Source organism: Alligator mississippiensis, chromosome 11 (assembly GCF_030867095.1).
Source record: "Alligator mississippiensis isolate rAllMis1 chromosome 11, rAllMis1, whole genome shotgun sequence".
Lineage (NCBI taxonomy): Eukaryota > Metazoa > Chordata > Crocodylia > Alligatoridae > Alligator > Alligator mississippiensis.
The window spans coordinates 74,647,082-74,662,103 of NC_081834.1; the positions used below are offsets into that span (position 1 = coordinate 74,647,082).

The following is a 15,022-nucleotide window of genomic DNA, read 5'->3' on the forward strand; positions in this document are numbered from 1 at the left end:
TAAGGCTTTGATATCCTTAGAGAAATCATCCAGAGGAAGAGTTATGGAAACATTCCCTCTGTGGCTTGTAAAATGAACGTGCTATCGACATGTTTAGTGAATCTTGTCTTGCTTTAAAAATGGACCTGGCTGGCACTCCACGAATGCCAGGACGCTCGTTTTCCACTTTGAAACATAAATGACCATACATTAATGCAATAACCTGATACTGTTTCCCTCTTCAGTAACATTAGGAGTAAAGACAGGTGACTTTTTTAGCCTTTTGAATTGTTCCCAAGATGAAACAAATTGTAAGGCTTTACATTTATTACCAATTGCCCAGTTTGAATTATTTTTATAGAGCTTCAGGCCCAATTAACTAACTCCAGGATGATCTTCAATATACATGATAACCTCAGACACAAATACTGTGCAGGAGAGGAATGGAAATTGGGTACTTGGCATATTATATTCCTCAGCATTGTTTTGAATTTAAAGAGCAAATTTTAATTTAAAGTGGAGCGGGGAAAGGAATTGTTTCATTAGCAAATTTTTTTTTCTTAATACCTTTTCCAATTGAATTGGATGTTTTCCTTTCTTTCTGAGAATTAGACTGTGATAATACCAGGTTTGGTGGCTGTTACAATAAGTTGAACCCAAACTGAGTTTTAAAAAAGTCTGGTGATTATTACAGGTTCAGATCCTCTGCTGGTAAAACGTGGTGCCATTGTGAAGCTGAACAGAGTTTTGTCTTGCCGCAGCAGTGCTGCTGTTACTCAGAGGTATTCTGCCCTCATTCAGCTTGCCACACCTGGCAACAAGCAACAATTTACACCTGTCAGCAAGCTCCTTATTTGTACCACTGCAGTATCTACTGCTGTAAGCTTCTTGGGCAAGTATTTACAGCTTCCCTTTTATGCTGATCTGCATTTGCAAGAGCCCTGAGCCCCACAGCCTTGCCTTCTTGTTCAAATGATATTACCTCATGCATTTAGTTTTGGAAATCCCTGGCTCCATGTCTCTGACAAGAAGTTGCAGTGCATCTGAAGCTGAGAACTTGGAAGAATGAGGACGGACCTCCTCACCAGAGTTCAAATTTGTAATGAACCTTTACTTTGCCCAATGGAAAGTGAGTATAAAATGCCACCTTATTGCTCAGCAAATGTTTCACAACCCCCCGCCGCCCCTTCCGCAGGCAGAGGGCAAGGTTATATAAGAAGAAATGCAAGATTAAATTAGGTGTAGAAAGATGACTAGCCTGTGCCATACAAGGCTAGTCTCTGATCTGAAGCTCTGCTGCAGACATTTGCTCAAATCTTGTTTAGTTTGGAAGGATTATGGGGAGATTGGTTAATAGTCTTCAAATACTTGAATGGAGACTGTAGAGACAATATGGGGATGGACTTTTCTCCATGGTTGTAGGAGACAGCACTAGAAGCTATGGCCTCAAACTACAGCAGAAGAAATGGAGGTTGGAGATGGTTAGGAACTTCCTGGCTGTGAGGTCGGGCATTGAAATAGGCTGTGCTGAGAAGCTGTTCAGTCTCCATCCCTGGACGTTTTCAAGACAGACACTTGCTGGGATGGTTTAGTTAGGGGTGGTCCTGCCTTGAGTGGAGGGGACCAGGTGACCTTACGAGTTCCCTTCCAGCCTTACTTTCCTGCAATCCTATGTAGGCCCAGATCCCCAAAGGTATTTAGGTGCCCAACCTGCATAGAAATTTGTTGCAGTTCCTCATGTATAAATTGTCACTTCCTTACCTCACAGGAGGATAGAAATATTTTTAGTTGTTATTTAAGAAAAACGAATCCCCCAAACTGAAACTTGTCATTTTTGGGGGCAACTAGTAGTACCATTCCTAAGGGGAAAAAAAAAAAAAAAGTGCTTAAAGGGGCAGGCTTGTTTCCTGTTGTTTGGTCCAAAAGTGACAATATATGTCAAAAGCAGGGCTGCTGCTGATAAACCAACAAACACAACATTTTAAAATTAAGATGCCTTTTCTTTTGAACAATATTTTAAATGGCCATTTCCAATGCTGATTCATTCTGAATTAAAGCACACAAGAAGATATATTCCTGATGGATGCCTGTAGACCTTCCTTTCTAAGTGATGAATATGTACTTCTGCTGCACCAAAACAGCCAAGATAAAAAATTTCCATCCCAAAGGGCGGATAAGCTGATTCGCACTGTGTGAACTGGGTTTGTGTAGTTATTGCTCAGTTTTGACTCGGCGTGTCCGGTGTCACAAAGTAAATGTCACACGTGAAACCAGTGCTTGGAGAACCTGGAGCTCGATGTACTAAAGAGAGAAATAATGAATAATTTGAGGGCTTTTAGCAAGATTCCCGGCAGCTCCGATAAATGCCGCCAAAAATGGAGGCTTTGTTTCTTGGGTGTCTTTTGAGATTCATTCTTTCAAGCAATACGGTATTTTTAGAAGCTGTATAAGGCTATGTAGCCAGGGGTGGTAGCATACTCCTGTACTTTGTGGACTCGCACAGCATGGGATCTGAGTATGTGATCACCTGCGGGTTATGCTCACACCAGACTATAAAGGAGAAGTAAATCTGAGAGTCCTACAGACATACCTGTGCACAAGCAATAATTTCTGAGCTATGTGCCTAAAAGATGCTGAGTCTCCATTACAGAGGTCTGCCTGAATACTGCCTGTGTCAAATATAAATAGCAGTGTTCATTAGGGGGAGCAGTGAGCAACAGGGTTAGGCTGGCATACAAGGGAGGCAAGCACGTTACATCCATGCATCTGGAAAGTATGTGAAGTAGCTGTTTGCTGGATCACTATGGCATGAAGCAATAAACTGCAGCTCTCAAAGCCAGTGTGGCCAGAGCTCTCATCCTCAAGCTGTTCAACAGAAGATGAATTAGCCAGGGGGACAGGATGTGGTAGATTCTCCATCCTTTTCTGTCTTTCAGAAACATATGAGGCAGAAGCTGTGGACTTCATGCAGAAATGTTGGGGGAAAGTTCTTTGGCAGATGTTACACAGGCCTGGCTTTTGAAATGGTTCCCCTGGCCTTATTTTTTTTTTTTTTAATCAGTTAAATAAATAAGACAATGACTTGGCTGAGGCGGTCATAATTAGAGCTCTACATGCACCTTAAAAGTTTTTGTGAATGGGATGACATTGGTAAGCAGCCAATGAATCTAGATAATTGATTAGCCGTGGTGGACAGTATTTTTAAAAATTAAATTAGCAAAGCAAGAAAAAAATCATAAAGCTTTTATGAAGAAGACCTCCATCTTTCAACCAGTTAGTGGCTGGGGCTTTTCAAAGTGTGGAAGAGCCATAGTCCAACTCCTGTACCAGTCAATAGAAATGTACCATGTGACTATGCAGGGCTTTTGAAAAGCTGATTGTGTGAAAGTTTGAGATTATTTCTTTTGGGAATTTTCTGTTCTTTTTTAAATGGGGAGAGCACCCTTGTCCCTCCAAATTGCACAGATAAAGGGTTCAGCATGTGTAAGTTTGTGACTCCTGTAGTTCTCCAAAAAAGACCTTACAACAGGACTCAAACACATCTTAAATGCACAAAAACAAGAAGACAAATGTAAAGAATTTGCAACATTCTTATTTTTTGAATCCCGTGATTTAGAAATCATGAGATTCAAAATGAACCCCCGCCACCCTACTCCCCAGATTTGCTATTATATTGATTGGGAGCTGAATTAAATAAATGCAGTCATCAGTCTAGATGCTAAAGAATGGATTGCAGTGTAAGCAAGGTTAGTGGTTATTCGTTTTGATAATTTTTGCAGGTTAGTGATGATAGCGAGCAGGACACCTTGTCATCTGGAGTATCCAAACCTCTATATGCCATCCTAAACTTCTTCATGCAAGAATTCTGTGATACCTGTGCCTAGATAGACCTGGACTAGAAATCTCAAATGACATTTTCATTCCTGTCTTGTACACTTTCCTGACGATTGAACTAGTTTTCTCACTATGGTTTGTGGGAAAACCAAGAAAAAACCCAGACTGTACTTGTTGACTGAAACATTTTGGGGAGTGGGCACTGGTGGAACCGCCAAAGATTTCAGTTTTGGGGGCTATGGTTTTCTGATTAAAAATCAAAAGTTTAGGAGAGAAAGTTCATCAAATTTTACAGCAGCAAATAAAGCCATTTTCTTGCTCACCTGAGAGCGTCTAGAATGAAGACAGTTCTGGCACTTTCTCTCTTAAAAAACGAAGTGACACAGAAGCCCAGGAAAGAAAACCACATGGAAATGTTTTCAGTCTTTTTAGATCTTCCTTGATGGGGCAGGGGTGGGGGGGGGGGATAAAACCTGATTCAATTCAGCTTTAGTTGTGCCATGTACTTGTTCTTAGCGAACTATCTATCCAAGTCCCAGGATCCCAGACTCTGGCACTGTTCATATTAGGAAATATTACTGGGCTTACATATGAATGAGAACAAAAATGATGCTGATCACGATGGCATGTTGCTTTCATAAACATGTCTTTACAATTTAAACTTGAACCCAGTTGGTTTTGGTTGCCTCTGACATGGGACTAGCTTTACAGCTTGATCTTGAAAATTGTAAATCACCATCATAGTTAGTCATGCAGATGAATCCAAATTCAAAACCTTGAACCATTATATGCAAATGACCCCAAATCATTATAAGAGGATAAAAGGAAAACCGGGATCAAGACATATCCCAATAGTGAGAGGTTGGGATTGTGGAACAGGATGAAAAATGCTGACTTGAGCCTATTTCTGTGTTTTATTGGTGGTGAGCTATTTTGCTTGGCCCTAGGCAATGAAAGCCAAATACTGAACTCTTTTGGCAGGTGTGACTCCTGAAGTTGACTGAGACTGGTTGAGAGGGAGAAAGCAGAGACTGTTTGGTGACCTTGATTTCATTTAAAGCTGATTGCAATATTAAACCCTCATTTTTTTATGTAAGGAAACACTCCTACTGGAGGCAGTAATCTTTGTGCTTGATAAAGGAATAAGAAATCTAGAAAAACAGGCATGGAATCTGGCCCTGAAGGATGATGGGATTTTATTTTTGTTAATACTAGTAGAATGAATAGTGGTAGCATACAGAGACCTCAGATAGGATCAAGGTTTATTGTGCTAAGTGCTTTCTAGACACACAGGCTATTACTTTCAGACTTTCCACGGCACGTACAAATGAGGACAGATTTTCTAAAGAGCTCAGATCCATCTTAGGCATGTCAGTAAGTGGCCAGATTTTCTGAAAATATTTACACGTTGAGGGCTGAACTGTCTGGAAAATCGTGTCTATGCATCAAGAATTGTATGCCCCTGATTCAAAGCCCATTGACATCTTTCCAAAGAATTTAGTGGGAGTTGGATCAGGCCCTCAGATAAGCAAGGTAGATCAAGGTTGGGAGATGAAACACTACAGAAATGATGGTTGCACAGAAAATCAAAGTAGAAACCATGCGTCCTGAGTCCCAGGCCAGTGCTCTGTCTGTGAGACCTGACTGCTTCTGAATTTGGAAAAAGGTGTCTGCAATTATGCCTCTCCAGCCTTGCATTATGTGACCCCGGTGGCAGCCCAATAGCTGCCACCCCTGCCCAATATCAGGGATGGTGTGGTGAGAGTGGAGCAGGGCTTCTGGCCATCACCAATTTACTTCCCAGCCAGCCCCTCCTCCCCCCGGAGCACCCCATGGTCCCAAGCAGGTCTAACACTTAACTGATTTAACGATTTACACTTTATTTACAAAACAAGAATAATAGGAAAGGTGACTGACACGTGAACTTCAATGGCATAACCAGAATCACAAAACAAACCCGAATGCATTAGTCAGCCCTCGACTCAAGACCCCCGGGTAGGGGAACTGGCAGCTTTCAGCTGCTGCTGAGGTGCTACCACAAGGAAGCAGGGTGCTCACTCCCAGCAGCTCCCACAGGCTTCCCAATAAGTGACAGACTGCAACAGGTTCAGCTCTTCTGGTCTGCAGCAATCAAAGTGTATCAAATCCCAACCCCCCAAAGAGGCTGAAGGGTGACCCTCCATGGCTACCAAAAAGGCAAGCAACAGAGTAGGCTCCTGCAGCAATCAGCATGACCCAAGCACAAAGCTCAGGGTCTTCATGCGATGACCATCAGCTGCAGAATAAGGGACAGGGCTGAGTCCCCTCTGGGGCAGTCAGTGGCAGAGGGTCAGCAGCACAGGCAGCTCCCAGGGGTTGTTACTCCAAACCTCTGCTCCAGATGACTGGCTGGGCACCCCACACGCCTCGCGGCTCCCCAGTCCTGCTCCGAGCACCAGCCTGCGCCCCGAGCTCCCAGGAACCCTCGTCCTGGTGCTCTGCTGCTCCTCGGGATCCCAGTGCCTTGCCTGCTGCTGTCCTGCTTCCCCAGGGAAGGTGAGGGGTTTCCTCCAATCACCAGCCCAGCTCCTTGCTCTGGATAAGGATGCCGCCTGCGCTCCTGGCTGCTTTGCCCTCTCTGCTGCAGGGCCGGAGGTACGGCTGACTGCCGCTGCCTTCTTCTCCCAAGGCTGTTGCGGCTCTTCAGAGGGGTCTCTGCTCCCTCGGCCGGGTCAGCTCTCCCCAGCTCTTCTTAGGCCTCCTGCGTCGTTTCCCGGTATCACTGTCAGCAGCTTCCACACCAGTTAGGGTGATGCTTTTATGCCCTCCGGCAGTCCCCCTGGCTTGCAAACCGGGCAACCAGGGCTGAGGGTGGCTGGCCCCCAACCCCGGCCATCCCTCTTCCCTGCGAATGAGGGGATTGAAAACCTCTTCTTTCAATCGGCTTCTCCTTCTCCGCAGGGCAGGGCTCCCCACCTCCACCCTTGGACTTGCTCTGAGTTCACCAGCACTGTTTTTAGCCCAGGGGAAATGTCTCAAGCCGATCTGGTGAGCCCACACAGGCATTCTGTTACAATTATATGTTGAACTTTGTATTTTTTGCCTGACAAAAAGCACTTAGCAGAGTTTAAAAAAATGCCATTTTCAGTCTGTTTACACTTCAACATAGCACTTTTAATTAAATACCCTTTATGCAGATGCTAGATTTGTGTATTTTACAGCCCCCACCTAGTACCTTTAACAGCATTTTTATTATTCATCTATAAGCATCCCCCCTCCACACCAAGCCCCCTGCAATGAATAAAGGAATTAAAAAGAGTCTATAATTCGCACAAGAAATAGATGGTGGTTTAGGCATGCAGCTTGCTAAATATGCAAGGATGAGGTGTTTTATTTGGTCTGTTATAGTAATTGCAGGAAAATCCATGGAATAAATGTTTAATAATCTGGGAAGAAAAATGAAGTACGGGAGGGAGGAAGCAATACTGTGTCTTTAATTTTTGTTTCTGAAAGTGGAGCGTGCATAGCAATGGCAGGATCACTTGTTTGTGCCTTTAATGTGTGATCCATTCTCTCCAGTGGAGGGCACTCAGTGCATCACAAACTAAAGGTTAACACCCACGCACTCCAGAGCATCCTCGCTCTCTGGAAAGCCTGCTGAATTCGACAAGAGCTGCCTCTTAGCACAGCTACAAAACACTTCCAACCCGACCGGCTACATGGATAAACCTGTACAGCATAGCTCTTAAACAGCACAAGAGACCTGCTGGCTTCAAGAGTTGGAGGATGGATTGCTGCACCTGAGAACAGCAAAGGGCAGCAGAATAAGGGGTGCTAGGTATGGGGAAGATTTTATTTTTATTCCTCCCAGAGAAGTTGGTTTACCTGCTGTGCTATATCTCTTAAATGCAGATTGCCAATTAATGGTGATGGTTCTCTGATGATTTATTAAGCTCTGAGCACCATTGTGTATCCCCCCCACCCCACCCCTGCCTCTGCTGTACCCTCCCCATCCCTGGTCCTGTCCTCCCCACCCCTTCTACTCCTTTCCCCTGTCCCTTCTTTTCCTCATCCACCAAATTCTTTCTTGTCCTCTCTAGGAAACTTTGTGTGGGTTACTGGCATGCCAGTTGGATGGTGGTGATGTGAGTGGCAGCTGTGCTGTGGCATGAAGGTTGCAATGGTTTAAAGAAAGGAGCCCCGTGTGAAAAAAGAATTAAAAAAAAGAGAGAAAGAGAGAGGGAGAAGAAAAAAGGGGATACACTTGTAGATGACAAAAGGATGGGTAAGTGAACTTTTGTTGCTGCCTCCTTAGCACAGGTGCAGGTGTACAGTACATTTTTTCAGCTGTATTATTAGCTGATGGAGAGTGGGGACCAGTCTGAACAGCAGCGGTACAGTCTTTTTCCGGGCGTTTTTGCTATTATATTTTTTGATTGCGTATCCCTACCACTGCACAAGCACACACACCTGCCCGCCCCCGCCCCCCCCCCCCCCGCAGTTGTTTTATATGTAATTAATATGTAAATGCATGCACGGAGCTGACAACCACAGTGAGTCCATTCATGATCCAACTTGCCCATACACCTCTAAATAGGTGTCTGTATCCATCTGAGGTGCGCACATACGAGATTTCCTTTGGGATTGTGTGCACGTTAGATAAAACTGTACTGAGATTATGCAGGTTGTCAGGAAGGATTGTGAACAGTTTGCAGCATGTGGGAAGTAGGCAAGAGGGGGGTGATTTTGTGGGTTTTGGGAAGGCTGACTTGATTTGTCAATAAATATCCCTAGTAGAGCTGGTGGATCTCCAGCAGTCATTTGCCTTATTTTTTTTCAAGTGTGACAGTTTTAATTTCCATCCCCCCCCAACTCTGCAGCAGCTGGAACATATTTCTAGCTGGCCGCTGCTGGTGCACAGGCAAGAGCGAAAAATCAGGATTTAAATTAGAGACCTAACCATTGAAGTGAAAGACAGAGACACATAAGGGCTTTTTAGATTAAGAATGATTTCATTTACTGGCTCTTGGTTTAAAATTGGAATTAATAACTGCAGCACAGGGGTGTGTGACAAATAATAAAATGACTATTTACAGAGAAGATAACAGGCCTTTGAAGAGTGCTGCTGATGGAAGAATGCAGCCAAATGTTGGGTGGGAATACAGCTCTGGACTGAGCCAGGGGGGTCCCAAAACTATGATTTGCTCTGAGAAAGTGTGTGTGTGTGTGTGTGTGTGTGTGTGTGTGTAGGTTGAAATTTCTGAAATTCTTGCCACAATTATTCAGAGACTGTGCAATATCTGACTGCTCTCCCAAAGCAGCATAGACAATGCAGAAGTATCAGCCTGACATCTGAAATGCAAAGCATTCAAATCAGTGGCAGTGAGGAACAGCAAGGGGGGTCCAGATGAAAATATGACTCTTGAAATGTAACGCTTTTTGCTGATCTTAATGCAACTGTAAAGGTGCTGAAGGGCTTATTTGGAGTGTGCAAGCTCATTCAGGGTGTTTGCACTCTTGGGACAAGGCTCTGCCAGCAGGCTGTGCACACAGGATGCGTGCATGAGATTTGACAGCTGGAACTCAAGGGCAGGAAGCCCGGGAAAAAAAGGGGAGAAGGGCTGCTACTGCGGGCAGAGGAGCCACCAGCTACCAAGTACCCAGAATTGCCTTTACTGAAGGAGCAGGGGTTGTGCAAATGGGTTCCCCTCTCACTCTTAAGATCCCCTGGTGCAGGGAGTCCCTGGAGGGGATGAGGGACAGGGGTTGCTAGAGGAGGTTTTCTGGGAGAGCTGCAGAAAGCAGCTGTGTGAGAGCTCCAGCAGAGAGCTCAATAACGTACAGCTGAGAAGGGTGCTCCAGGTGCTAACCACGGGAGAGCTGCCTTGGGAAGTGTCTGGGGAGCTGTGTGAGTGATTGCAGGTGCCCAGGAAAAACTGGACAAGGCAAGAAACCCTGGTCTCCAGAGCAGCCACCCTCCTGACAGGCCCCACCATCTTCTGTCCAGATGACGGCATCGCCACCCCTCTTGTGAGGCAGAGCCAGCACCGCTCCCTGGGGCTCCACTGCAGCTGCTGCACAGCGGGCTATTTTGCTGCAGGCAGAGGGATTTTGTGGAGACCTGGCTGACTCAGCATATATACATACCTGTTATAAGTTGCCCAAGTGGTAAAGTTGATAACATAATTGCTTTTGTTAGATGATGAGTATCATAATTGAGCTTATCGAAAACAGCTCAATAATGAGCTATCATTACTAGCTCAATAGCTCACACAAGTTAATAGCTATTGAGCTTGCACAAATAATATAGCTCTAATGGCTCAAAAATGAACAATAGTTTGTTATTTATGGGATGTCGAATTTGTCAGTCTCTCAGTTATTATTTGTCAATCTCTGAGTTGTTATTGTAAATAAAAAATTATTGTAAATAGTCACTTAGTGTGTGGTCTGGTGCGGGGAGCACCGCAGGAGAGCACTCCAGTGAGTGGTGCTCCCAGCCTGTAGACAGAGTGGGAGTAGACCGAGACCTATTGGCACCCCAGGATCCCAAAAACTTGGACATGGCTGCGGGTAGTGCTGCCACCAGGGTCACACAACATTGGTATAAAAGTGTGTGTGCATACATATACACACATACTCATACTTCTATATAGGTGTATGTGTGTGTACATGTGTATATATACACACATACATGTAGGTATGCACATGCAGTACATCAAAATAACACACATACAAAATAATAGATATTTGAATATCAGTAGATGTGTTTACATCCATATAATGCACATATAATGCGACCTTGAAAATTAAGTTGTGAAATGTGTATATTAATGAAGGCATCCTCATGATATCGGGGTCCCCTACGTCTGCTACATAATATAGATAATACACATGTACGGTTTATGATAGTATGTGTGTTTACAATGCATGCTTTTTTTTCCACATGAAAAAGATCCCTCAATGCTGGTTAGTAAGACTTTCATCTACTCTTTCATTTTGCAATAAAGGCATGTTTTAAATGTAGGTCAAACTGTATTATGTCAGCTGCTCACTGTAGCTCCTTTTTATACTCTTTTGGAAGGGGGAGGGGTGCAGGCTGGAAAAGATTTACAAGCAGCTGGGCTTATTAAGAAATATTTTACTTCTTGTTGAACTACCAAAGCAGGGGCTGAGTTTCCTATCGAACCCTGCAGTGAGTTCAGAACGGTGACTTGACAGATACATTCATTGTTAAAACCTCAGCATCCAGTGATAAGGATATATCCGCTACACGGTGTGTGTATGTACATGAGATCAAGGGAAGAGCAGACAGGCTCTCAGCCCATCTTTGGCATCACAAATCACACACAAGTAATTGAATAACCACAGTGGTGGTGGTGATGTGGGGGGAGGGGGAGGCAGGCTAGGAAGTGAAATGATAACAGGCATTTACAAACAATGCAGGAAGGGACAAACAGGTTGTCTCCAAATCCACTGGACCTCCAATGCCTCAGTAGAAGCCCCGCTGACATAAGTAATCTCCTGGTGATTTATTTTAATAGTTTTACAATGCACATTTGTCGTCTTTTTAATATTGCAGGTTTCTGTTTAATGAAGCAGCTGAGAGGCATGAGTGTGGTGTTAGTGCTACTTCCTATGGTGCTGTCTGGTACGCTCACTGCGGCTCAGCGCACTTGCCCCAAGAACTGCAGATGTGATGGTGTACTGTGAATCTCACGCATTCAGAGATATCCCTCGGAATATTTCTGGAGGATCTCAAGGCTTATCGCTGTGCTACAACAGCATCCAGAAGCTTAAATCAAATCAGTTTTGGGGCCTGAATCAGCTCATCTGCCTTTATCTTGACCATAATGACATCAGCTCCGTGGCTGAGGATGCATTTCAGGGGATCCAAAGGCTGAGGGAACTAATTTTAAGCTCCAACAAAATTACTCATCTGCACAACAAAACATTTCACCTGGTCCCCAATCTCCGCAACCTGGACCTTTCTTACAACAAGCTGCAGGTGTTACGGTCGGAGCAGTTTAAGGGCCTTCGCAAACACTTGTTCTTGCACTTGCAGTCCAACTCGCTGAAAACGGGACCAGTCTGAGTTTTTCAAGATTGCCGGAACCTTGATTTTCTGGATTTGGGCTACAACTGTCTGCGGAGTCTGTCCCGCAATGCTTTTGCTGGCCTCTAGAGCACAACCAGTTTTCTAAGATCAGCTTGGCCCACTTTCCACACCTCTTCAACCTTCGATCCATTTATTTGCAGTGGAATAGGATCCGGTCTGTTAGACCAGGGTTACGTGGACTTGAAGCTCCTTGCACGACTTGGATTTATTGGGGAATGACAAGATGGGAATAGAGCCTGGGATGTTCTGATGCCTGCCCAACCTGCACAAGCTGAACCTGGATGCCAACAAACTCACCAGCGTCTCTCAGGAGACCATCGATACATGGCTTTCACTAATACAGATCTCTCTGTCTGGAAATCTGTGGGAATGTACTCAAACCATTTGCCCTCTCTTTACTTGGCTTAAGAATTTCAAGGGGAATAAAGCAGTATGATATGTGTGGGCCCTAAGCACATGCATGGGGAGAAGGTGAATGATGCTGTGGAAACATATAATATATGCACTGAAATCCAGGTGGTGGTTACTGAAAGTTCATACCAGGCACCTAAAATGCCCCAGAGGCCACTTTTTATTCCCAAACCTACCCTTTCTAAACTGGAAAGTAATCGGCCAACCTCCATTATGCCACGTCCTTCTCCGGACCTGCCGGCACCTGGTGTGGAACGGGAGTACGAGCATGTTTCCTTTCACAAAATCGTTGCTGGGTGCGTGGCCCTCTTTCTTTCAGTGGCTATGATTTTGTTGGTTATCTACATGTCGTGGAAGTGCTACCCAGCCAGCGTGAAACAACTCCAGCAGCACTCTCTTATGAAGAGGCGCAGAAAAACGGCCACAGAGTCTGAAAGGCAAATGAACTCCCCTTTGCAGGAGTATTATGTGGACTACAAGCCAACCATGGGTGTATCCGTTAATGGATCTGGACCCTGCGCGTACACTGTCTGTGGCTCCAGGGAATGTAAGGTATGAACCCCGATCCTCCTAAAACCATTTCAGCAGCTGGGAAGGAGAGGTAAATGTTTGAAGCTTTTGTGGCGATTATAATCGCTAGAAAGTTTAATGAGCCTTTGTGCTTTTGGGAGTGCTCAGTGGGAAAGGTTATTTAATTAAATGACAACTGTCAGGGAAGTGACGGTGGTTATTTTCAACAGTGCAGACTTGAAAGAGGTTCATCCGAGGATGAGATAAAGTTGGAATAAATAGCCATGTTAAACACATCTAGAGCCTGAATTTCCTCTTGCCGGGACCCGTTTTACACCAGTTGCTTTATGGGCAGTGCCAGATTATGACATGCTGAGGCCCTAAACTATGTCCGTCTTTAGAGGCTGCATACAATGAAAATAATCCAATGTATGTATACTTTTGTCACATAAGGACAAAAATGTCCACATTTAGAGAGTCATTTTCCCATATCTCCTTTATCTCCTTTATTTACCAACTGCCTATTATAAAACTTGACATTGAGTCAGTTTTCTTTTTCTTATTTAGAGGCCCCTCATATTGTGAGGCCCTAAAGTGCAGCTTATTTAGTTTAACCCTAAATCCGGGACTGTTTATGGGAGTCAATGATCATGTGCGCTGGTGTAACTGGGAGGTGATTAAGGCACCTGCTGTTCTAGGCAACACGGAGTAGAATGCTTGGGTGGGGGGAAATCTGTATAGTAGGGTCAGTATTACATCTGGCAGCTTCTCCAACCTATTTGACAGGGGTTAAAAAAGATGATGCTGTTTCTCTTTTCCATATTCCGTCTGCAGTTCAGGAATATAATTGAGCACAATGAGACTTAAGCACTGGCTTAACTCACTTGAGTGCTCTGCTGAATCAGGATGGATGGGAGCTCTTGTTTATGGACTTGCCTGAACTTGGGTCCTAAAGTAGGGCAGAAGTCAAAAGTAACATTTGGAAATGCCTGGTTTGGTGTGTTTTGCTGTAAAGTTTCAGTTGAGAGACCAAGAGATGGCAGAAGGGGATGTAGCTCAGAGTTGCACCCTTTCACATGAGGTGTCGTTTTGGCTCTATAAGTGTAAGTAAAAAACTGGCAGTCATTGGGGAGCATGTGTGTGTGTGTGTGTGGAGCATATACGCATGTGTATATGTTGAGCTGTAATTTTGTAATCATTAGGACATTAATAAATAAGAAAGGGTTGTACTTTAGATCCCACGGCCCATTTATACATGGTAAATAAATGGATTTGTGTTATGCCATTTCAACAAAGACTTCTTTGGGCAACTGACTTTCTGCTTATGTGACATTGTGCATGTGCTGCTGTGGTGTTAAAGCCAGGTTAGACTTGGCTTTTCTTATCACTGTAAGCATCCTAATGGGAAACATGAACAGCCTGTTGTGGCTCCTTCCCATCCTGGGAATTCTCAATGACTTCCGCAGGTTGGGTTTAAACTAGGTTAGGGCTTGGACAGTGTCTTTGACGTTCAGATATGCTAAAATGTAAGGTCAAGATTGGTTAAGTGTAACAACTGATTTTGAGTGACCAACTGGAGATCCTTTCCCAGGACCTGATCTTTTGAGCACTTTTCTGAAGATCAGGACCCTTTAAGATACATGAATTTGGGCACCCAAAAGCACCAGTCACTTTTGGAACATGTTTGCTCTGATAAAAAGTAGAAGTGTGTGCTTTGTGTTTAACTTGCTTAAAGCAATATCCCTGCTGAAATCAAGGGACCTTGCATATCCTTGCCATTGCCACCAGAAGTAGTGTGAATTAAGGTATGGTATTGCTGTCAGCAGTGGTACAGAAAAAAAAAAAACAACTCAGTGGGATTACTCTGGGTTTGCCTTGGTATCAATGCGACCCCCAAGACCTCCTTCTCTTGTCACTCCTGGGTTTGGTTTGGTTTTTAAATCCAGTGTAGCTCCATTAGCTTCAGTGAGATTCCCTTTGATTTACACCAGCACAACGCGGAGGAGAATCGCATCTCTAAAGAATGAGTCAAAATCCAGTATCTGAGTGGCATGACCACTAAGAGACACAGGAGATGCTATATGTCTGAAGTTATTTAAGGTTTGAAAATATCTCTAATTGGTGTGTGATCATGGCAATTGAATAAAAAGGTGTGTGTTTTACCACAGGGTAGTAAATAAGGGGGTTTACATT

At 44.2% G+C, this 15,022-nt stretch overlaps 1 pseudogene; it reads left to right on the plus strand.

The window, feature by feature from the left end:
• Positions 1-11,378: 11,378 nt before the first annotated feature.
• LOC132243957 (leucine-rich repeat transmembrane neuronal protein 4-like) lies at positions 11,379-13,118 on the plus strand (annotated as a pseudogene).
• The last annotated feature ends 1,904 nt before the right edge of the window (positions 13,119-15,022 follow it).